The sequence below is a fragment of the Neofelis nebulosa genome, chromosome 5 (assembly GCF_028018385.1).
Source record: "Neofelis nebulosa isolate mNeoNeb1 chromosome 5, mNeoNeb1.pri, whole genome shotgun sequence".
NCBI classification, from domain to species: Eukaryota; Metazoa; Chordata; class Mammalia; order Carnivora; family Felidae; genus Neofelis; species Neofelis nebulosa.
Window position 1 is genome coordinate 157,090,735 of NC_080786.1, and position 24,741 is coordinate 157,115,475.

The 24,741-nt window shown below is 58.4% G+C and overlaps 1 protein-coding gene across 1 annotated transcript in view; it reads left to right on the forward strand.

Moving 5' to 3' along the window:
* Positions 1 to 2,321: 2,321 nt before the first annotated feature.
* AGPAT3 (1-acylglycerol-3-phosphate O-acyltransferase 3) overlaps positions 2,322 to 24,741 on the forward strand; it is an 82,675-nt gene continuing 60,255 nt past the window's right edge. Inside the window, exon 1 of the mRNA XM_058732159.1 lies at positions 2,322 to 2,468. The gene's annotated coding sequence lies outside the window, so the exon portion shown is untranslated. The remainder of the gene's footprint in view (positions 2,469 to 24,741) is intronic.

Below are 24,741 nucleotides of genomic sequence, written 5' to 3' on the forward strand. Positions count from 1 at the left end.
TTATATTGATGGTGCTTTATTCTGTTGAGACAATACAGTATCTTTGAGCTGATCTAAAAGTTCAAAGTAACAGGGGCGCCTGGGTGGCGCAGTCGGTTAAGCGTCCGACTTCAGCCAGGTCACGATCTCGCGGTCCGTGAGTTCGAGCCCCGCGTCAGGCTCTGGGCCGATGGCTCGGAGCCTGGAGCCTGTTTCCGATTCTGTGTCTCCCTCTCTCTCTGCCCCTCCCCCGTTCATGCTCTGTCTCTCTCTGTCCCAAAAATAAATTAAAAAAAAATGTTGAAAAAAAAAAAAAAAAAAAAAAAAAGTTCAAAGTAACAGTTAAGTGGCCATCAAGTGTCTAAGTGATGAGGTACATATTTTAATTAGTTTTTAAAAAGTACTTATAAAATGTGTGTACATGATTAATTAATTTTTTAAATATATGAAATTTATTGTCAAATTGGTTTCCATACAACATACATGATTAATTTAAAGATTACCACCCATCAACAATAAAGTTTACTTAATCCCTGCACAGCAGATAACAGTCTCATATTTACCCTTCCAGGAGTGTTCTGGATGTATATATGCATATATTGCTTTTTAATACGGGAAATGGATCATTGTAAAACCATTGCCCTGAAACTTCACTCCCATTTAAAAAAATTTTTTTTTAAGTTTATTTATTTCAAGAGAGAGAGTGAGCGGAGGAGGGACAGAGAGAGAGAGACAGAATCTCAACCGGGCTCTGGGCTGTCAGCACAGAGCCCCCCACAGGGGGCTCGATCCCATGGTCCTGGGATCATGACCTGAGCCAAGATCAGGACTCAGATGTTTAAGAGACTGAGCCACCCAGGCGCCCCATCTCTCTCTTCACTTTACAAATCTTGGAAATTGTGGAATATTAGCATATACAGAATTACCATATACATTTGTCAATGTTCTAAGAAGTATTAAGTGAGTGTGCTGGAGTTTATTTAACCAGGTGTCCGTGAGTTGCTTTCAGATTTCTCTAATTCTGTGCTGTGCGTCAGAACGTGCTTGTGTCCACATCTGGGAGTCCCTGTGGGAATTCACCTGTAGGACAAGAGGACGACTCCAAGGGGCGGTGTGGGCTCCCGGGTCTCACAAGTATTACATTTCCACCAACACCGCAAACCAGAACTCTTTTTCAAGGATAAGGGAACTGTGAGTAGAGCAGGTGCACGTGTGTTTATTTTATTTTATTTTTAGTCCAAGTGTTTTCTGAAATAATTGGAGGAAGTTTAAAATAAGGCACAGCTGACGTCCGCGGCGCCTGGTATCTTCGATAGTTTTCCAATGAAACTGGTCCAAGTTAGGGAGGTCCAGAGGGACCTGAGGACCTCCACTGGCGGCAAGTGACGCGAGGTACCACGTAGAGAAAGCAGAGTGGAGATGATTCCCCCCCCCCCACCCACCCCACCCACCCCACCCACCCCACCCACCCCAGGCCGTTTCCAGGCTCAGACATCAGCAGGTGCTCCGTGAGGGGCTCGCTCGGGTGCTTTGGAGCCAAGAGGGCAGAGCCTTCGGCGACCGGGCCTGGAGGTGTGGCTATCTAGGCAGGTCACAGCCAGGCTCCCCCAACCAGTTCCGGGAAGTTTCCTCCCGGGTCAAATGCGGATACAGTGTTGCCAGCCTGGTGCCAACTATAAATAAGTCAAAGGGCGCTGCACGTGGGTCTGAAATGTATCCTCGCGCGGAGCTGGAGCCCCGGCTCCCAGGATGGTCCCCACGTTGACGCGGGCCATCCAACCCCATGGGGCGGCGAACCCCACACGGACCGGACCAGGGGAGGAGCTCCCGCCCGGAAACAACCCCAGTGCCCCGGGGGAGGGGGGAACCCCCAGGGAGCCGGGGAAACGAGGGGGGTGGTCTCTTGACCTGAGGTGCCTTCTCCCTGCCCCCCGTCATACTGTGCCGCCGGTCCCCTCCCTGCGTCAGTCCTGCCCCCCTGCACCACCTCGCTGGTCCTGCACCCCACGTGCGCCGCCGGCTCCCATCTCTGCCTCGGATTCACGGGCGTCCGTTACCGACCTCTGCCAGAGTCCCCCCCAACCCCCCTCCCCGGTGTCCCGTGTCCCCCACGTGTCCCCCGTCCCCCACGTGACCCAGCGTGTACCCCGGGCCCCCCCCCCCGCGCCTTCATCCGAGTCCCCCCCCCGCGTGCCCCCCCCGCGTGTCCCCGCGTGTCACCCCCCCCCCCCCGCGTGTCCCCCCTCCCCGCGCGCCGGCGGAACTGTGGGATCGCCGCGCACAGGAAGTGGCGGGGCGGCGCGGCCGAGGGCGGAGGGCGGCGGGCCGGGCGGGGCGGGATGGGGGCCGGGGGCGGCGGGCGCCGCACTAGCTGAGGCCCGACGCAGGGCCGGGCGCGCCCAGGGCCGGAGCGCAGCGGCCGGAGGGGCCGCGGAGGCGACGCCGAGGCCGCGCGCGCGCGCGCGACGAGCAGGTGGCGGCGGCTGCAGGTGAGCGGCGCGGCCCCTGCCGAGGTCGGGCCCCCCCCTCCCGCCGCCCGCGGTCGCCCCCACCCCACTCCCCGCCGCCCGAGGTCGTCGCCCGCCCGAGGTCGCCCCCCGCACCGCCCCCCCTCCGCCCGAGGTCGGCCCCTGGCCCCGCGCCGGGCGGAGCGCAGCCGGCCCTCTGCGGCGTGGGGCCTGCGGGAGGACGGGGTGGCGGGGCGGGGGGGTGGTCCGCGGGCCCGGGTCCTCCCCGCACCGCCGGCCTCCCGGCGCCTGGTCCGGCCGGGGCCCAGGACACCTCCCCGTCCGCCCCCCACTCAGGCCGCTGCAGCCCGGGGTGGGGGGGCATGCGGGGCCTGGCGGGGGTGGGGGGCGCTGGGGGACGGGGCGCCCCGGGAGGGGACGGGCGGCCCAGGGCTCTGGGAGGGCGCGACCCCCTGTCCCTTGTCCCCTGTCTCCCCGCGGACTCTGCTCCCCTCCGCTCCCCCCTCCCTGCCGACGCGAGGCGGCCCCTGCCGGGCTGGTGGGGGGGGGGGTGGGGGCACAGGGGACCTGGGACCCCACGGGGCCCCCGCGACCCCGCTCGCCCGTGGCCACGGCTTAGTTTCACTCTTTGCTCAATCAGAGGGCGGGCTGCAGGTGGGGTGGCGGGTGCTGAGTTTTCCGATTTGACTTTGGCGTTTGGACCAAGGCCGACTGTGAATTTCCACCGTTCAGTGATGGGGTCAGTCAGTAATGCCAGAGCCATTCGGGGCAAGAGCCGCCTCCACCCCCACGGCCACCCGGAGGACCCCGGAACGTTGGACGCCAAGGTTGTCGGGAAAGGAGGTTTATTAGCAGTTGAAGCTACCTTGAAAAATTGTGCATTTTTTTTTTTTTAACTTTGAGAGAAGTTCAGTTGCAGTAGGGAAGACGCCTTCCTAAATGGCTTCCGTGGCCTTTTTTTTTTTTTTTTTTTTTTAAAGCACAATACTGACAGTCTTGTCTAAGGGAGTACTTGAGCAGGCAGGTTCCTTTTTGTAGGAAATACAGTCACATGAGAAGGAAAAATGAGGGCTGTTGGCCTTGAGAGGCTGGTTTGGGAAGTTAGCTGGCCATGTGGGAAGTGATGATTATCCCAGAGAACCCCAGTCCACCACGGGGTGCTGGTGCTGGTGGGGCCCCGGGGTGCTGTTGGGGCTCGGGGTGGCGGGGCTAAACCCAGAGATCCCCTCCTTGCTTCCCGTTCCTGCTCTGCAGCCTGATTGTACTCATGTAGGGATTACTCATCAGTGTTTCGTCTGTTTAAAAGTTTCAGGAGGGGTCTTGGGCTGATTCTGAACATTCTTTAATATGCTCCCTTCCTTGCTGCTCCCTCCCCCTGTTCTAGACCATCGTGACCACATCCCCCCGGCCGCCCTCAAAGTTTCAGAATTAGCCTGTTACCGCTCATTTCTGAGTTTCAGAATTAGCCTGTTACGGCCCCTTTCTGAACCACGCTTAGGGGTCTTGATTACGCTGTTTAAAAGAGAAGTTACATGGCATTGACGTGCGGAGCGGGAAGGGCCTCTCGGCCCTGGAAGGTGCAGTTGCCTTAATGTTTTGAACCCGATGTCGTGTGCACGCATAGTGGCCGTGCTTGGTGGGAGTTCGAAGCTCACCCCACGTGGGTGGGGCCCCACCTGGGGGATCTCTACCTAAGGTCTGTGTCCTGACAATGGCCTGGAGCACGCGGGAGAGCAGGTGAAAGTCCGTGTTGTAGGATGGACGGTCAGGGAAGGTGCCGGAGGGGTGCAGAGTGGGGATTCTCGCAGCGCCTCCGGAGAGGGTGCCCTTGCCCCTGGCCTGGCCCATGTGGCCGGCTCCGCTCCTGCACGAATGCTTCCGGGCCTGTGTGAAGGTCTGTGGGCCAGCACCGGGGAAACAAAGGAGTCGTTTTGTTTCGAAAGGTAGAAAAAGGTGCATCCGCCGAAGTGATCTGGTCTGTCCGTGTTTACTCCGGCTTCCCATGTTAGTTAGGGTTGACCCTGATACACGGGGTTAGCCCTCCGGACGTGTGACCTCGGATCACGCTTCAACCTTGGAAAAGAGTAGTCTGAGGAAACAGAGTCCTTGCTGCCTGCCGAAGGGTAGGTCGCAGATCAGCATGGCCAGAGTTAAACCAAGATCCCCAGGCTCCCATCTTCTGAGACCCTGCTAAAAGTCCATATGTGTTTACCTGTGGTCAAATCAGAGGTAGAAGGGAAATACCGGGATCCCTATAAACCGGAAAAATGTAGAGTAGAAGTTGTGTCTGAGAAGAGCCAAATTTGCTGGATTTTTGGAGGGGGAGGGTCTGGTTCCCTTGCCCAATCACGTTTTGCCCCTGAAATGCACACTTGGCTGTTGACTTGCAGACTGACTGAACATGGGAGACACGAGAGGGACACGTGGTGTAGACCAGGTGCCCTCACTGTTAGCCGTGAGCCCCTATCACCGTCAGAACACACTTCTGGCACAAGCAGTGGTTTCTCACCACCCCCCCACCCCACCCCCCGCCTTATCAAAACTCTGCTAGTTTATTGGTACAACTTGCGGCTCGTTGATATTTATAGAGCAAAGCGTCGGTCGTGAGCGGCTACATTTGCCCGTTTCCTTTTTCATGATGTGTATAAGGTAAGATCTTTAGTTACTCAGCCTTATTGACAAATTGACTTACAGTAAGGGTGGACTGAATTTTGTAAAGCAGTTGTTCAGAAACTTCGTGCATTTTACTTTTGGTTAACCAAAGAATGTTTGAGGCTTCAAATGAGTTATCTCAAGCTGTAAAGCGAAACGTCTTTCACTTAATCTGCTCTTTCTAAAACTACCTCGTAATCATCTTAACATTAATCGCAAATTCCCAATCTCAGAATGCTGCATTTTAGGCAAACGCATCAGTGGTTTATCTTTGGACAGACTTCCTTTCAGATATTGGAAGAATTCCCCGTGTTTTGATTATCTTTGTTGAGCAAAGTGTGAGAGCTGGTAATCTTGGGAGGGCATCTGGGTGCTTGGGAGGGGGGCCCAGGCTCTCAGAGACTGGCCCGGAGGCTGTGGTCCGGGCTGCCCGGAAGGGTCGCAGGTAGGATGCGTCTTAGATGTGGTCTGAGCAGATCTGTATGTGACAGGCCACAGAGTGCTTTTGCATCACACAGGACTCGGGACTGAGGCCTGGCGCAGGGGTGGGAATAGCAAGCCAGCAGCTGGCCGAGAGGCCTGTCCCCAGGCGACTCGGGAGGCCATGCATTATTAATGTGGATCTTCTCGATTCCTTTCTGAAAGTGGGTGGGGAGTGAAATCGGTAACAAAGAACGACAGTAACGAATTCTACTTGGAGCGGTAATAAAAAGCTGTGTGCTGCGACCAAATACCTTTCCCCAGGTTTGTCGCTCAGCGGTGACTTGTATGTCCCGAGAGTTGCAAACCTGGGCGGGGAGCTGAGTCCTAGAGTTCCAGAGAGGGGGGCTCTTCTCCTGTCATCGGCGACCTGAAGTCCGTATGAGCATACGCTGACTTTAAAAGTGTCCCCTGCCTTGTCACTTGGGCTGTGCATCTTGCTCTGTAACGGCAGCTATAATTACTGTGAGGTGTCGTATGTGCAGATTATATTGTTAGATTCTTGAAACAGCTGTGTAAGGACCGTGGCAGGTCCCTGTTCGCAGATGGAGAAAACTGAGTTGGGTAGCATGGCTGGGGTTGCTCAGCCAGCAAGCGATGAATCTAGATTTCAAACAAAGGTCTTACCGCATCCAAGGCACCTTGATGCTCGGAAAACTCAATGTATGAAAAAAAAAATCGACATATTGAAACTAAGCGGTTGGCTTGACGAAAGTAGTCCTTTGACAACTTTTCGCTTACAGAAGGCTACGCTGGGTGGGCCGGGGATCAGAGATCCCCATCTAAGGTGATAGAAACGGATGCACGCTGGATATGGTGTTGCACTGGGGAAGAATTCAGTGCATCAAGTTCATGTGTGCTCGGAGGCATTATGCACGCGGCGGGAGCAGAATGAGGCGCTGTCTGAGGACGGACATATCGAACGGGCGGTGATTGGGTCAGGCTTCTACAGACTGACTTCTCCTGTAGACACCGTCCGAGTCTAACTGGAGTGGTTGGATGATTGTGCCATTTATCAGGATACACATATCCCCGTGTTCAGACAGGAATCAGTCCATTGGTCTACCTTGCAAAATAAGGTTTAGTTGTGGCGAGTTTTGCCCAAATAAGAAGTGTTAAACGAGGGCTGCAACGGTTTGGGTTATGCAGGAAGCAGATGTGAAAACAGCTGGGAGAGATGCCCGTGGGGGGCCGAGGGTCGTGGGGTGCATCAGTGCGGGGGGGGGGGACCCTGGGGCCACCGTGCTGGTCTGACGCGGTGAGGGGAGACAGGGACGGGCTGGGGAGGAAGGACCTTGACGCAGCCCTGAGCAAGTCTCGGCCTGGGGTCCTGGGGGAGGGACCCCCCCGTCCCTCAGGTCCCGCTGGCCTGTGGAAGGCACGCTCCTGCTGTGTGGCAGGTTCTCTCTCGGGGGCGTCGAAGCTGCACGACTGCCTCACGGACGACGTTCGGTGACTTGGTAATCAGCAGAAGTAGAATGGCCCGGTAAAAATAACTGCGTGGCACGGGTAGCGTCGTGGTTTTGTTTCAGGAGGAGCCGAGTGGCCGCGGCAGGCGTCCTGAGGCTGATCCGTAGCTGCTTCCCTGTACCTGCGCGTGAGCAGAGTCCCCGCCAGGCGCTTCCGGACGGGCAGTGGTTAGAGCACACGCGTCAGCACGCGGTGCTGCGTTCCCTGTTTTGAGGCAGGGTGCACACCACGGTTACCTGAGTCCCAGAAACTGCTGGAAGATGCGTTACGGCCTGCCGTTCTCTCTTGCTCTGGGCCAGCGCGGCATGTTCCTGGGGCCCCAGCTGCTTTGCACCCTTTACTTTCCTTTATGTGTTAGGGGGTTACTGGGCGTGAGCATTTCTGTTTTCGTAAACGAAACTGTCCATAAAAAGTTGTGAACACCGGTTCTGACGGGGGCCAGGCAGGAAGGGGGGCCAGTGGACACGTAGGCGTGAGGCACTGGGGGTGGCTCTGTGGACAGGAGTGATGGCCGAGTGCCTCTTCCTCCGGCCTGCTCGCCGGACCTCCCCCACCGGCTGCCAGCACTACCCCAGCGGGCACGGCCCCAGCATGGACTCCCAGCACCTCACCTCCAGCACAGAGCACTTAGCTCCAGCACTGAGCACTCAGCCCCAGCACTGAGCCCCTAGCACTGAGCGCTGAGCCCCTAGCACTGAGCACTCAGCTCCAGCACTGAGCCCCCAGCACTGAGCACTCAGCTCCAGCACTCAGCTCCAGCACTGAGCACTCAGCCCCAGCACTGAGCCCCCAGCACGGAGCACTCAGCCCCAGCACTGAGCCCCCAGCACGGAGCACTCAACCCCAGCACTGAGCCCCTAGCACTGAGCACTGAGCCCCTAGCACTGAGCACCCAGCTCCAGCACTGGGCCCCCAGCACTGAGCACTCAGCCCCTAGCACTGAGCACGCAGCACGGAGCACTCAGCTCCAGCAATCAGCCCCAGCACTGAGCCCCTAGCACTGAGCGCTGACCCCGTAGCACTGAGCACGCAGCTCCAGCACTGAGCCCCTAGAACTGAGCACAGAGCCCCTAGCACTGAGCACTCAGCTCCAGCACTGAGCACGCAGCTCCAGCACTGAGCCCCCAGCACTGAGCACTCAGCCCAGCACTGAACCCCTAGCACTGAGCACTGAGCCCCTAGCACTGAGCACTCAGCTCCAGCACTGAGCCCCCAGCACTGAGCACTGAGCCCCAGCACTGAGCCCCTAGCACTGAGCACTGAGCCCCTAGCACTGAGCACTCAGCTCCAGCACTGAGACCCTAGCACTGAGCATTGAGCCCCGAGCACTCAGCTCCAGCACTGAGCACGCAGCTCCAGCACTGAGCCCCCAGCACTGAGCACTCAGCCCCTAGCAATGAGCACGCAGCTCCAGCACTGAGCCCCCAGCACTGAGCACTCAGCCCCAGCACTGAACCCCTAGCACTGAGCACTGAGCCCCTAGCACTGAGCACTCAGCTCCAGCACTGAGCCCCCAGCACTGAGCACTGAGCCCCAGCACTGAGCCCCTAGCACTGAGCGCTGAGCCCCTAGCAGTGAGCACTCAGCTCCAGCACTGAGCCCCTAGCACTGAGCATTGAGCCCCGAGCACTCAGCTCCAGCACTGAGCACGCAGCTCCAGCACTGAGCCCCCAGCACTGAGCACTCAGCTCCTAGCACTGAGCACTCAGCTCCAGCACTGAGCCCCCAGCACTGAGCACTCAGCCCCTAGCACTGAGCACTCAGCTCCAGCACTGAGCCCCTAGCACTGAGCCCTCAGCCCCAGCACTGAGCCCCTAGCACTGAGCACTCAGCCCCAGCACTGAGCCCCTAGCACTGAGCACTCAACCCTAGCACTGGGCACTCAGCCCCAGCACTGAGCCCCTAGCACTGAGCACTCAACCCTAGCACTGGGCACTCAGCCCCAGCACTGAGCACTCAGCTCTAGCACTGAGCACTCAGCTCCAGCACCGAGCCCCAGCATTCAGCACTGAGCTCCAGCACTGAGCACTCAGCTCTAGCACTGAGCCCCTAGCACTGAGCACTCAGCTCCAGCACTGAGCCCTCACCACTGAGCACTCAGCCCCAGCACTGAGGACTCAGCTCCAGCACTGAGCCCCTAGCACTGAGCACTCAACCCTAGCACTGGGCACTCAGCCCCAGCACTGAGCACTCAGCCCCAGCACTGAGCCCCTAGCACTGAGCACTCAGCTCCAGCACTGAGCCCTCACCACTGAGCACTCAGCCCCAGCACTGAGCCCCTAGCACTGAGCGCTGAGCCCCTAGCACTGAGCACTCAGCCCCAGCACTGAGCCCCAGCAGTCAGCACTCAGCTCCAGCACTGAACCCCAGCACTTAGCACTCAGCTCCAGCACCGAACCCCCAGCCAGTGTGTCCCCCAGCACGGAACCCCGGCCAACATGGCCAGGTAGGCGCAGGACTAGAGGGACTAGATCTTTGGTCTGCCAGGACAAGCCAGAAACCTGGATTTTCTTTTTTTAGCAATCTGGATTTTTATATACGATTATTTATTTTTAACACACTACAGACCAAATAAAAAATGTTGCTGCCTGAATTCAGCCTGTAGAGAAGTTGAGGTGGTAATTTTTACAGCCCCTGGTCTGAAATGTTTGTTTGATTTCTGAACTGGAGTAAACTGGGCTAGTGAGCTGACACCACGGGGCGTTCCTGAATGCACATGAGAGAGAGGCAAAAACACAGGTAACAGGTGCCCAAGACTTCCTGTGCAGGTGGAGACCAAAAGGATGGTCCGTCCCTCTCAAGCAGGGCTGCTGGAAGCGGGTGGGGTTGGTTGTCTGATGGCACGGGCAGGACGAGAGAAGATAGCACAAGAGAGCCGGTGTCCTCTGGGAAACGGGAACCCTGTCCGTCCCTGAACGCACCGGGAGGCCCTCCTCGGGCCTACACAGAGATGAGGTCTGAGAACTGACCCCGACCCGCGCCAGCCGTGCGCGCTTGCGTCCGTAGGTGGGGGCGCCCGGTGGCGGGGCTCGGGCACGCGGGCCTGCGCGGTGGTCCCGGGCTGTGGCTCACACCCGCCCCGCACCGCACGCCCACCAGCAGCCGGCGGGTGGATCCCATTCGTGCAGAGAATGGACGGACGCAAGAGCCTCTGGCGGTGGCCTTGACGTGCCTCTGCAGTCCTGCCTCGTACTGATGGTCCCGCGTGTTTCCCTGAGCTCCTTCACCCGGTTTCCCGCTCGGCGCCTCACCTGTAGGTCTGTGCCGTCCGTGTTCTCCATCTTTCCTTTTATGGGCCATGCCTCCTGCGTGGCGCTAAGGGTCCCCGGGGGCACTCACGCTCTAGCCTGTGTTTTCTCGTGGGAGTTCTCAAGTTTGCCCCACCGAAGTGCCCATCCCTCCGGAGCCGTCAGTCTGTGGGGAGAAGTAGGGAGCCCGGGGCTCTGGCGTCCCCACGTGGAATCCCGGTTGTCCCACGTGCGGGCCCCTCTCCCTGCTGACGTCGTGCCGCCGTGGCCCTGTCTGTCTGGTCCTCTGTCCCCCTGTCCCTCAGCCGCCCGCTCCCTGCACGTCCTTCCTGCTCTTTGCTCCGTGGTGCACGTTCAAGTCGGCTTCTGAGTCTCATGAAAAACTGTTGGGGTTTTGACCGCAGTGGCACTGACTCTCTCGGTCACCTGTTTCACTGACGCTGTCCTCCTGCTGTAGAGCTGGCCTTGCCTCCGTCTGTGGCGACAGTCGTGGCTTTCAGTGAGGCTCCGGCACGACCCACGGCCTGTCTCACGCTCTGTGGTCAAATTTATTCCCAGGCCCCCTTATCGCTTCTATTGCTTTTGTAAGTGGCACGTTTAAACTTTGTTTTTTATTAAAAGTTTTTTCAAACGCCGTGTTGGCGTTGAGCAGGCACGCATTTGATCTGGGGTGTTGCCTGGACAGCCAGCCGCCTTCCCGGTCTGTTCCGTCATCCGTACGTAAACATTCAGGAGTTTCTGCGTGGACATCCCTGCCATCTCGGGGTGGCGAGGGCTTTGTTTCCTCCTCATGCCCTCCTGCCCTGTGGCCGGGCCGGGGCCTTCTGGATGGTGCCGAATGGAAGCGCGACAGGGCGTCCTTGCCTTGTTGCAGATTTGAGGGGAGCCCCGTGACCGCTTCCCCTCCCGGCACCGGTGCAACAGTGACACGACTCTGAATCCTGGATCCGAATCCTCCCCTGCTCCCCCTGGGATCACAGGTGGCAAGACGAAGAGAAGGAGACGGAGGCGAGAGACCGCCCCACCGTGGTCATTGGGGGGCGTGGGGAGGGAGCCCCGGTCAGGCCCTGGCCCGCACACCAGGGGCCACGGCCAGAAAAGGTGCAGAGACCAAGCACTGGGGCCTGCGTGGAGTGGACGGAGCCCCACCGTCGGGTGCGAAGGGGCGCCCGCGGTGCAGACCGTGTGGCGGGACCTGCGGGGGAGGCGGCCTCACTCCTGGGCACGCACCAGTGAGCGCACGGCAGGGCCCGTGCGCTCAGTGTCCCGGCCGCTGTGGTCCTGACGCTCAAACCCCGGGATCGCTCTACCTGCCCGTCTCCAAAGAGAATGAAGAGGTAGCTTCTGGAATATTCACGCGGTGGGAGAGAGAAGGAGGCAGTTACAGGTGCAGGCACGTGTGTGCGTCTTGTGGGTCAGCCGAGCAGAGGGAGGGAGGGAGGGAGGCCCGGAGGGCGGCCGAGCCCTGATTCGGTCCACACGGAGCCAGCGAGGCAGCCCGCGCTGCTGGGCGTGGGGAGGGGGCTTCCCGGGAGGGCAGGGGCGTGCAGCCGCTCCGGGGGGGGGGCACGGCGACATCCCCTCCCTAGAGCCACGTGTGGGTCACACGGGCGTGTGTGGCTTGTAGCAGTCTGAGCGGCACACCTGCGGGGTGAGCCCTTTTCTACACGTGCAGACTCGCCCGGCCGCGCTGGACTTCAGGGCGGTCGGCTCCACCAGGCGCCCACGGTGGCGGCGGGAGGGTGGCCCACGGCTCTGACCGAGAGGCTCGGGGCGGCGACGGGGCTCCTCAGGGTCCTATGCGACCACGCTCCCGGGACGCGTGCTCCAGGTCAGGTGACTTGGCAGGTGTGAGGTGGCCCGGGCGGGGCCGTGCACCGGCACCCACCGGGGGCCCGAGTCTGGGGGCCGGTTGGCTGAGCCGGGAGAGGCCCCCAGGCCCGCACGCCGCACAGCCGAGAAACGGGGACAGCCTTCCTTTCCCGCAGGAAGGCTCCCCGGGTTTGGAAGAACGCATGTGGGGTGGGGGAGGGGTGGGAGCCCTCTTCAAGCTTTCTTGTGTCTGATGATGACGTCCCAGGAGGGACTCCAGCGGAACGCGGTTCCTTCCCACGTGGGGTGGGGCAGCGTGGTGGGGGTGCCGACGTTGACACGCCTCCTCGGACGACGTCAGCCGTTCGACAGTGAAATTACGGAAACAGAGAATGCTTATTTTTCCGCACAGATGCCCCCTTTCGGGGTAGAAGTTCGCTTTCATACCCAGAAGTGTATTTTGCTGGAACTGTCTTACAAAGAGCCTCTCTGCGAGCGTCAAGCGGATCACATAAGATTTTTCCATCCATCCGTTAATTTGGTGAAGCAATGAGGAGCTTCTTTGCCTTCCTGGACACCCCGTCTGGGCCGCGGTTTGCTGTTTTCTGCTCCGTCGCTGCGTTTGGTTGGTCCGTGACGTTTCGTTTGGGGTTGTCTGCGCCCGTGCGCCAGAGTGAGTCTGGCTGGCGATCGTCCCGTATCACACCGTCCTCGTCCGGCCCGGCGTCTGGATTGTGCCGGTCTCCTAAGCGGAGCCGGGCACCGTTGCCCCTTTCTGTGCTGTGTAAGACACGTCATGTAAGCTCGAGACTGTGTGTGTCTTACGTGGATTCTTGGTCTGCGTAGATCCTGGTTCACGCCCTGGTTCGGCTGCAGATCTGTTCGGGTTTCCCGACCCTTTCCCTGGGGAGGAATGTGCGTGTGTAACAGGCGGCCCCAGCGCCTGCTGGCTTTAAACAGCAGCACGTGTCGTCTCCCCGTTTCCGTGGTCCAGGAGCCCAGGCACAGCCTGGCCGGGTCCTCAGGCTCCGCACTCTCACCGGCCGCCATCATCCCTGAAGGCTCGGCGGAAGGACCCGGTCCCAAGTTCGCTCCCACGTGGCGGTCAGGATTCAGTTCCTTGCCGGTCGTTCTGAGGGCCTCCCGACACGCCGCTTGCATGGAAGCGAGGGGCAGAACGTGCCGGCGGGACGAAAGCCACGGGCGGTGAAGCCTCATCCCAGACGCGGCCCATCTTTGCTTTTGTTGCACTGTTTTTGTTAGAAGCCCGTGGTGAGAAGGAGCCCGCCGTCGGGGGAGGGGATCACACGGGGGTGCGAACCGGGGGACCGTCTTCAGGCCGCCCACCACGCCGCCCGCGTCATTAGCCTTCTCGGTTCCTTGGTGCGAAGGTCGGAACATTTTGTTTTTACGTCCCTGCCGTACCCGACGTGAAGTTCCCTTGTTCCCTGCTACGGTTGCTGCTGCCCTTCTTTATTCTTGACTCATCCTAGCAGAGGCTTCTCTCTGATACCTTAGTGCTCACAGGGAGCCGGCGTTCCGTCCTGTGGCTCACTTGTGCTGTTTCTTTGCTTCTCCGCGTCATCGTTTCTGGCCGTGCTCCCCGGGCTGATTCTGGTGTTCTCTTTCCAGGTTACCGAGTCGACTCATTACCGCTGTTTATTCTTTATTATTTTTCCTAAGCGTTGCTTCTTAACTTTCAGGCTTTATTTCTAGCCTGAGACTGTCGGGCTGTAACTTTCTTCTCGGCTCAGCTCTGCTGTCCTCTGCGGTTGGTTTGCGATGCTCTCCCCGTTCGGTGTCAGCACTTTAAATTAATTCCCGTTCTTCCGCAACCCGTGGGTGATGCAGAAGCACTTTTGTTTCCTCAACGCAAGGGGGTTTTAGGGTGTGTTTTTATGACTGACTTCGGCTCAGAAGCCCTGCGTTCAGAGGACACGGTCCGTGTGGCCTGACTCTTTTTGAGATTTGGGTTGCGTCACGGCCCTGTGCTCTGGCCGCCGCAGTGGCCGCCCTGGCGTCGGCGGTGGGGCCAGCTGGCCTTCCTGTGCCCGTCTCCGGTTTTCTCGGGGCCATTCTCCTCCCCCCTCCCTCTGGCGGCCTTCAGCCTCACTCTGGCACTGCTGGGGCGGGGTGGGGGCGGGGGTGGGGAGGCTTGCTTGTCACTTATCCTGCTGTGGATTCCGTGTGCTTCCTGCAGATAAAGTGTTGCGCCTTTTAGTAATTCTGGAGAAATTCTGGCCACGACTTTGTTGAACTCCGCGTCTACCTCACGCTTGACTTCGTGGCGCGTCCTGTGGCCTCTTGTTGGAGCTGCTTGCGTTTCGGTCATTTTGTGCTGCCCCCGGGGCGGTTCCCCAGGCCTCCAGCCCTGCCACCTGCTCCGTGTCGTCTCGTCTGCCGGTCAACCAGCCCGTTAAACTTTTCCTCCCACTGATCCTAGCGCTTGCTTTTAAAAGTTCTCTTTGGTCCCTTCCCAAGCTGCCCCTTTTCTGACTTGGTATTTTCTTCCTTGCATATTCCGACCTCCACTGCGACGTGCAAATGCTGTATGTGGCAGCTAATAGCAGAATACTAACCATCATGGTGGTCCTAACACCCGACTCGACGCGTCTCGGGCTTCAGTCCCACCGCTGGTGCTGCTGCCTCTTGCCCCCGGTTTCTGGTGTGCTCGGTAACACAGGCTTCTGTCCCCGTGAGCTCCACGGGGAGGCTCTGCTCCTGCCGGGCACCCCGGAGCGGCACTGACCTGGGACCGGTTTAGGTTAATTTTCTGCCCCCACGAAGGGACTTCTAACGACGCCACTGACCAATCGGAAGAAGAGTGATGCCAATACGGGATTCTGGCCGCGGGGGAAGGGACAAGACTGGTGTGGACGCAGGTCGCTCGGGGAGAGACTGGTGTGCCGTCGGGGAGTTGGAAGCTGAGAAGATGTCCTCGTCGAGTGCCTCAGCGAGGTTGGGACACCGGGCTTTGTCCTCAGCGGCCCCTGCTTTCCATCAGCGTCTCTGCATCCAGGCGAGGTGACTCCTGCTGCTTCAGAGTCACGTTTCGACAGCTGTTATTATTCGAGTGAGGCCTGCTCGGTCGCAGGAGAGCCACACGGGGAGCTAGCCAGGCCTGGCCCGAGAGCGGGACCCCTTCCATCTGAGCAGGTGACAGGTCACGGACGTAGGCGTTGGAGCCAGAAAATAAATGGAAAGACCGTTCGGCATCTAGGACGAGGTGACTCTCGGGGCTTGTCTGAGGCTGTCTTCGTGCTGTGCGGTGACCAGCCCCCCCAGTGCGGGTCCCCAGGCCTCCACGTCCTGTGGCACACGGCCATCACCTCTCAGGGGGGCCTCCCCGTCTCAGTGGGTGCCTTTCTGTCCATTCTGCCGCCACCCTTCCTGTGTCTCCCCGGGTCCTGCCCGGGATCCCCTTCCTCCCCGTCCCTTCACACACCTTCCTCAACAGCACTCTTGCCCTCCTTGCCCGGTGAATTCTTTTTCTTTCCAAATTTTTTTTTTTTTTTAATTTTAGAGGGGGCGCACATGGGTGGGAGAGGGGCAGAGGAGGGAGACCGAGAATCCCAAGTAGACTCCCCACTCAGCGCGGAGCCGGACGCGGGGCCCGATCCCACGACCCTGGGATCGTGACCTGGGCCGAAGTCAAGAGTCGGGCGCTCGACCAACCGAGCCGCCAGGCGCCCGCTTCCTGGTGAGCTCTTACGCACCCTCAACTCGGCTGTCGCTTTGCTGGGGAAGCCGCCCCCGTCACGAGTCCGAGTGAAGACACGCGCACAGGCACGCACACTCTCAGCACGCAGTGCCGCCTTGTTACCGTCTTTGCGGCCCGGCTTCTCCGGCTCACGCTGTGCTTCTGCCCTTGGCGTCGGGGGAAGGCCCTGAAGGCCGGTCTCCACTGCGCTCTGTGCAGCCGGGCTGCCCCGTGACGGCACTTGGTGCAGGGCGGGCGGGAGGCGACGTCGCACGCGGCCGCACGCGGTGGGTCGTGGCCGGGCCAGAGCACCCCGAGGAGGCTGCTGCGGACCGGCGGGCACCCCACCCAGGAGGGAGAGCGAGGAGAGAAGCGAGGGCTGAGCTCTGCGCGGGCTCGTCCCCAACGGGCTGTGTGGCAGGGGTCCCCGCGTGTTTGTCCTCTGGCACTGGCTTCGCCCTGCCTTTCCCCTTGGGGCGGAGCCGAATGGCAGGGTGACCGTTGTCCGTGTCTGTTGCCATCTACGCCCGAGGAAGCGTGGTGGCATCACGGCGGAGCGGCTCGCCGTGTCCTGCCGTGTGTCTGGAACGCGGCAGGGGCCGGGGTGCTGACGCTGGCCGGTCCGCCAGCCCGCACCAACTCCGGGTTCTCCTTGTTGCTGAGTCATTTCGCGGCTCAGCACGTCTGACGGGAGCGTCCCCTTCTCCCTAAAGCCACCGGGCACTGCTCGCTGCCGAGTTCCCGTGTGGCGGTCGCGTGGCTGTTTGCAGGGGACGCGGAGGGCCCCGGCCACCTGCTCTTGTGTTGACGGGATGCCGCCTGCCTCCCCGGTGTGCGAGCTGAGGGCCACGCGGACCCGAGCGTCTGGTGCTGTGCGCGGCCTCAGGCTCCCGGGGCGGCCGGTTTGCCGTGTGGACGGCTTCTCCTGGGCTCAGTGGGGATATTTCCCTTCTTCGGCAAGTTTGTTTGTTGCCATTCGTGGCTGTGGATGGGTCACGTTTGTGCCTGTGGCCTTTTGCCAACAAGCCTCCACATTCGCAGACACACGGAGGTAGGCCAGCTTTATTGAACGGCGGTGAGTTTTTCCAATCCCCCCTTTTTTGCCCGCTCCCGTGCCTCCACCAGGGAACGGAAGTAGCCTGCGGTAGAGAGAGGCGCCCGAGCCCCCGTGTGCAGACGGCGGTCACCTGCAGGCTTCAGGGGCGCCTTGTCTGACACTGGGACGCCGGTGACAGCAGCCTGCTGCCTGTGCGTAGCTGGGAAGCCGGGTTACAGGGCTGGAAACGACAGAGTTTGCTCTCCTGACATGGTGGGGTGGGGGAAGGGGGCAGGGAGAGGCACGGGGAGAACATAACTAAGAGAGAGGCTACTTATAAATAAGATTTTCTTAAGGGTGGGAGCATTCGTTTGTTAAGAGCGGCCAGCACAAAGTGCCACGGACTGAGTGGCTTAAGGAACAAATGTGTCACAGTTCTGGGGACTGGACATCCCAAGTCAAGACGTCTGTGGGGTTGATTTCCTCTGGGGGCCGGGGGGGGGCCCTTTCTGTGTCCTTTTTAAATAGGACGCCCGTCCTTCGAGTAGGGCCACCTGGTGACCTCATTCTCACAGGTTACATCTGCCGGGCCCCTGCTTCCGGAGGTGGCCCCCCGCTGAGGTCCCGGGGGCCAGGACGTCAGTGTGTGAGTTGGGGGGGAACGTGACTCCCCCCCCCGGTAGCGAGCTACCCGGGTGCCGGCGCCCTCGCAAATTCCTGATTATCGGCGGGTTGGGGCGGATTAAGAGGTGACCATTCGGCCTCGTATTGCCAAGTGCGTTCAAGCTGAGGCGTGTGGTGCCCAGCGCAGACTCGTGGGCGGCCCCGCAGCCTTCTGGCTCGCGTGGGTGCCGATCCGGGCGAGTGTCTGTGTTTCCCTTTCCCCGAGCAGCGGTGTCCGTGTGGGATCCTGCCCCTCTGTTCCCTTCCTGCCGTCCTACCACCAAATGAAGTCGCCACGGAGAAGCTTCGTGCCGGACAGCGACCCTGGCGCCACTGGGATTCGGCCCCTGGGCGGCGGAGGGACGGCGGCCCAGCGCGCACCCTGCCCGGCAGGTGTCCAGCGGCCGAGGGCCGGGCCTCAAAAAGAACGGTGTTAGGAAAACAGGAAAATTAAAAAGGAAGTGATGATAACTACTCATTATTTATTCTCCGTCATTTATTGTGTATTTATTTCTAGAGAGATTGGTTTCTTCCTCTTCCAAACTTTATAGAAGACAAAGGAAACTGGGAGTACTGGATAATTTTATCATACTTTTTATTTTGTAACTTGTGATTATATTGGATTTCCCAGAATGAGTCAGCTTTTTTTAAGATTAGGAACTACTGTAGTAAATGAAGACACGTAAAATATTCAACCCCCCTGTACCTACCATCCGGTGGAGGAATTGATCATTATAGACAACATTTGAAGCGAGAGAATCAGTGAAATTAAAAGCTTCTAAAAACCACGTAAATGGAAAAGGAAAATGGGAAGAAAACAATCCTGAAAGTGTCCTCTCTGAGCTTGTGCTGCCTGATGCAGTGCCTAAGGCCACATGTCACAAGGCCACGGCTCACGGGGGTCACGGCTCCCAGGGCCATGTCTCACGGGGCCATGGCTTCCAGGGGCTGTGTCTCATGGGGAGCCTCGTCTCACGGGGCCACGGCTCACGGGGGCCACGCTTGAGGTGTGCCTGTCCTGAATTCAGGTGTGTTCTCACTGTGAAAGGCGCGTCTATTTAAAGACGTAATATGAAAAAAAGAATGTAAAATGCCTCGTTAATGTTCTTTTGTAGTGATTAGGAGTTGAAATGGTAATGTTTTGGATTTATTGGGTTAAATAAAATATTACCACATCATTTTGCCTGGTTTTTGTTGCTTTCTAATGCGGCAGCTAGAAAACACAAAACTGAAGATGGGGCTTGTTCTGCGACGTGGAAACGTCACGTTTCCACCGCGCGGTGCTGGTGGCGATCCAGGTCGCTTCGCGGGATGGGGCGGGGGCAGCGTGTGGCCCTGGGTGAGCGCCTCATCTCTGGATCCTGCAGCCCCGAGAGTGAGTGAGGCGGGTCTTGCGTTTTAAGTGTCTACCCGTCGGACCCGATGCCGCCTCTGTGGAGTGTGGTTGCCACACGTAAAGTGCTCAGGACAGAGTCTGGGAACACCAGCCACCAAGCGTGTTTGATATCATCACTAATAAATTGTCCTGTAACAGCTCTTTTACCGGGTGGAAATGCATTTCGTCGACGGTCCACACCCAGAGTTTTGAAAGGATTTGTCTTCCAACGTGGAATTGCTTGGGCATGTCTACACTGGCAGAGCGGGCCGGCCCACAAGTAGTGCCCTTCTTGGCCCAGGTGCGGCCGAGGGAGGCAGGTGGGTCGGAGGCCCATCCCTCCCGGGTGTTGTGTTGGGCTCCCAAGGCAGAGTACGTCTTCCCGGGCGTGTCTCGTGGGTGGCCGCATTCCCGGAACATTCCGTGTGTATGGAAACCAGACTTCGCGGTGTTTGCGTCCAAGTGGAGTCAGGCTCAGAACTCTGGAGCGGACGTCTGGGCAGAAGGAGCGCTGCAGGGCCGGCCCTCTAAACACCTGCTGTGCTTCCCGCCGCTGTGACCACGGGTACCCCTATTTCTACAGGGGTCCCTGGGGAGCGCGCGGTAACGTCCCGAGGTCCCCGGGCCAGAGGGCCACAGGTCTGCCGTGGTGCAGGCCACCTCTGTGGCGTGCCCTGGCTGGGACAGCCCATCCTGTCCCCTCTGTCCTTGGGGCCCTGGGCCCGGCAGGCCGGCACGCAGGCTCTCCGTTGTGTGCGTGTGCCACAGGAGCAAACACCCAGTGGCGAGGGACCACGCCCCCACGGAGGCCCTGGAGGCGCGAGGAGCGAGCCTGCCTGCCTTTATTGTGACGTTTTCGCACGTGGGCCTCTCAGGGGGAAGCGCCAAGTTGCTCTTTTCTGGGAAGCGGTGACTTACAGGAGGTTGTATCTTGTTCCGTCCCGGCTGGTGACTCCGGGTGGCACTCAGGGCAGCACTGTTTGCGCTCACAGGTGCCTGGGCCTCTGAAGGACGAGGCCCAGAACAGGTGGCTCCGGGTTCCCACCTCCCCACTCCTGCCAGTGCTGGGACCCTGCAGTCAGGGGTGTCCCCGGGCCAGGGACCACGAGCTTGTGGCCCGAGGGTGCAGGCGGTCAGTTGGTGCCCGTCACTTCCCTGGCCTCGTTCTTGAGTCCGCCTGCTGTGTCCTCTGCTAAGCAGCCTCCCGCAGGGACAGTGAGTCCTCGGCACTTTCTCCCCATCAGCCCTTAGATCTGTCCACCGTGGGTGCAGGTATGTGTCTCCTGAAAGGGGCCCCTCTGACCGCTTGGTCACCACTGTCACCAGGCCTCTGTCACCCTGTGTCACCCTGTGTCAGAGCCTCCTTGAGCGTCTCAGAATAGTCTCCAGGGCTGGGGGCCGGGTCCCGGTGCAGCCGGGGGGCTCCTCCCTCCCTCCCTCCCTCCTCCGCCCCCCGCTCTCTCCTTCCCCCTCTCCTGTGTCACGGAGACATCTGAGCTCGGGTGCTATAGGTAACACCTTTCTCGATAAATGCGCTTTTCATGGCCACCTCGCTGGTTCCAGGCGGAGAATGTGCAGTAACGAGTGACCGTGGCCCCTCCGTGGCCCCTGTTCATTCTCGCTGCCCCTTCTGTGGTTCCTGCAGAGCACACGCGCTTCCCCGTGGCAGCAAGCGTGGCCACCGCCTGCTCCTGTGTCACTGCGTGGCCGGTGTGGTCACTGCGGCCGCTGGCTGGGGACGGTGAGCCGGGCAGTGCGGGCCCAAGGATCTGGCCGCGAGTGCGGGCCCCAGGCGGTGTGGACGGTGCGTGTTCTGCCTCCCCTGTGACCCTCAACACGCAGGTCACAGCCCCGCTCTGTCCTTAGGCCGTGTGGCAGGGGCCCCACCACAGGTTTGGTGCCACGGCAGCATGGTCCCCTGAAGCGAGGGGCGCGCTCGGGCCCAGTGACCAGGGCGGCGGTGACGCCCCTGGAGCAGAGGCCCCGAGCACCGGCTGCCGGCAGAGCCCCTCCGGCTTCCGGGCTCCTGGCTGCTTCCCGAGTAACCGACTCCCAGGTCTGTGATCCTCTCCACTCGCACTTGTCGCCCACGTCCGATTCCGAGGCCACAGCATCATCCTGTCCGGTGGCCTGGCCGCGGGCAGAGGGCCTGCCCCCAGGGTGCGGGGTCTCAGGTGCACAGGGACTCCTGCTTCAGTTATTTGGGTTTTCTGCATCTTCTGAAGCGTATTTTTGTCCTTTTAGCTGCATTTGAAGTTTACTGCTGGAAAACTGTTCAGAAGCTCCTCTTGGCTTTAGAACTGCAGCATCGAGTTGTTTTCCCAGCGTTGTTCACGTCGCCTCTCCCTTTACCTTGACTCTCTTGTCCAAGCTGTCGGTTCGTTCCGTCCTTTCAAAGAACCAACTTTCTGGCTTTCTGTACTGAAGGTTTTACTTCATTAACTTCTGCTTTTTAAATTATTTCCTTCCTCCCTTCCTTTTTGATTCGCTTTTTGCTTTTCTAACTTCTTGAGTTGTGTTTAATGTCATTTGTTTTCAGCCTTTAAAAATTTTCCACTGCACCCTGAGGGGTGACCTTCAATCCCTGGACTGTTTTGGCCACAGCCTTTGTAGGCTGTGAGAGGAGATACTTTTCTTACTATTCCATTCAGTGGGTTTTTAAACGTGTAATTGTCTTTTGTTGTTATTGTTGATAACTCGTTTGGATTTGCAAACGTGAGGTGATTTTGCCAAGTATCTTTTTTGTTGCCTTTTTAAGTTACTGTTATTTGTTAGTTTATTTGTGGTCGGAGCCTGTGCTCTGACTGGTGCCTGTTTTTGGAAACTTGTTCCTCCTTGCTTTGTGGCCCAGCATATGGTCACATTCAGAAGGGTTGTGCGTGTCTCTGGAAAGATTGTGTTCTGCAGTTGGTGGGGACAGTGTTCTGTGTAGGTTCATACACTTTAGGAATCCTATTGTCCAAACCTTCCCTATCAGGCCGGCAGACCACAGCCTGTGGGGCAATTCTGGCTTGCCACCTGTTTCTGTAAATACAATGCTGTGGGATCCCAGCCATACCCCTTTGTGTCTCTGTCGCCTGTGGCTGGTTTGTACCAGGACAGGGTTGAGTAGTTGTAGAGACCATTTGGCCTAAAAGACTCCACTGTTGACTCTCTGGCCCTTTCCAGAAAGGTGTGCCAACTCCCACATCCTTGTTGATTTCTTAGATCTGTGGTTCTGTCAGTTACCGGAGGGTCTGTTAGAATCTCCAGTCACCATTGCGGATCTGTCTAATCTTCCACTTGCAATTTATGTATTTGGAGGATATGTTGCTGGTGATACGGTTTCTGTCCTTGTGGATGGAGTGTCTGCCCCTGTGATGTGATCTTGCCTCCTCCAGTGCTCCCCACCTCTGCTTTGAAGCTCGCACGCGCAACTGGCTACGTGGGTTGTCCTGCTCTTAACCTTTCTGTCCCTCTGTGTCTTAGAGGTGCCTCAGAGGTAGCGTCTGATTAAAGTTTTTTTTTTTTTAATTGAAATTTGACAGTCCTTTTTTTAAAAGTCTGACAATTAAAAATTTTTTTTAATTTTTTAATGTTTATTTATTTTTGAGAGACAGAGACAGAGTGTGAGCGGGGGAGAGGCAGAGAGAGAGAGAGAGAGAGAGAGGGAGACACAGAATCCGAAGCAGGCTCCAGGCTCCGCGCTGTCAGCACAGAGCCCACCGTGGGGCTCGAACCCACGAACCATGAGATCATGACCTGAGCGGAAGTCGGACGCTTAACCGACTGAGCCCCCCAGGCGCCCTGACAATTAAAATGTTTTTAACTGGAGCCTTTAGCTGATTTCCTTAAAGGTGATAATTATCAATGGATTGGAGTTTAAATCCGCCATCGTGTATTTTGCCGACCTCTCTGTCTCCTCTTCCTCATCCTTCCTTGCTTATGTTTTAGATGATTACTGATCCTGTCTTTTTTTTCTCTCCCCGCCCCCCCCCCCCCCCCCACTGGCTTGGAAGTTATAGACTCCTCTTTTGATGATTTTCCCAGAAATTGCAACATGCTTACTTGTCACTTAGCTAAAGTTAACAAGTGCTTTACTCTTGGGGAGGTCCATCCCCGGGGCACCCCAGAGTCCCTTCCCAGCGCATGTGTTGCGGTGTGTTTAAACTTTGCAAACCTCACCAGACATTGTTGCTGTATTGTTAGCATTACTCTTTTGTTTCAAATTTGTAGACACATTTGCCACTGTCTTTGGTTTTTATGCTGTTTTGCGTCTGGGATTTTCCAGGTGAGAACACTTCCTGCTTGAAGGGTGCGTTGGAGGTTGCTTTGTTACATTCTGCAGGCGGGCGGCCAGCCCTTCCCGTGTCTGTCTGACTGTCTGTCTGTCTGGGATAGTGGTGACTTTCCCTGCCCCTCAGGGATGCACTGCCCGTGGTGGGATTGTCGGCCAGCGGGCGGGTCCTTCCAGCAAGTAGGTGATAAATGCAGGGGCCTTCGACGCCCTCCACACGCTGAGAAACCATGGCCCGGCTGTCTCTTCTGTGAAGGTAACCTGTCCTTTCTGTGGCTGCTTTTAGATCAAAATTAAAAAACCTTTGTGCTTCAAAGGACACCATCAAGGAAGCAAAAAAGACAACCCACAGAATGGAAGAGAATATTTTCAAATCGCGTACTTGACCGGGGTCTTGCGGCCAGAATAGAAGGAGGGCTGTCGTGAGGGTGGGCTGGGCTCTTGGCCTTACTGGGGACCTCGAGGGACGAGGAGGGGGTGGGAGGCCCTGCTGCCTGCAGTGTAGGCTCCGGCCATGGGGGTAAAACCCGGTGGCGCCCCGAGCCCTGAGGCACACCTTCCTGTGGCTGTGCCCCCCCCGCCCCCCACGGTGTGGAGCAGAGCCCCATCCACTCTGCGTGCCGGAGAATCAGCCGCTGTTCTGGAGCCTTCTCAGGGGCCGCCTCGTCTCTAGCTTCTCCTGCCTCAGCTCCGGCTCGGGTTCGGAGAAAAGGGTGACTTCAGGCGGCGAGCTGCTCGTGACACATGTCAGTGATGCCGTTGACCTCGCTGAATAAATTGGGAAGTGGTTGTTGACAGAGAAGAAGGGCTGCGAGTGTCTCAATGTGCTCTGGGCACGTGGTTACCCTTGGGCACTGGCTCGTCTGTTTGCTAATTAGCCTCGGGCTTGCTGTTCTGGAACACGGGCGGCCAAGCACTCCCAGCGCTCCTTTCTAAGAGAGCGAACGTGCTCTTGATGAGATGCTTCCATCGAGAGTGAGGGATCCGAGAACAGAAAAAGGTAAAGGCCTTTGTTCTTTCCAAGAGACGGGTTTACGCGAGCTGCGTGGCAGTGAGGCCTTTCCTGGAGACGGAGCCTCTGCCTTCGATTACAGCCCGGTGCTTCTCACGTGAGCTGTGTTGTCCAAACCCGTTAGACACATGCACTTAGGGTTAGAGGACAATTGAATTAAAAATACAAGGGTGGGGGGCTTCTGGGGGGCTCAGTGGGTTAAGTGTCCGACTCCTGATTTCTGCTCAGGTCGTGATCCCACGGTTCCTGAGATCGAGCCCCGCGTCGGGCTCTGTGCTGACAACGTGGAGCCTGCTTGGGATGCTCTCTCTCTCTCTCTCTCTCTCTCTCTCTCTCTCTCTCTCCCCCTCTCGCTCCCTGCCCCTCCCCTGCTCATGCGCACACGTGCCCACGCGCACTCTCCCTCTTTCAAAATAAACTTAAAAGAAATACGAGGATCTAACCCACACTTGTAGCCACGTGAGGGGTGACAGGAACTAAATTTCGCATCCCGCCTGAAGCAGCTGGGAAGCACCCAAAGTGTGCGGCTGCAGGTTGCGATGCTGCACGGCAGGGCACAGGACGGTCGTC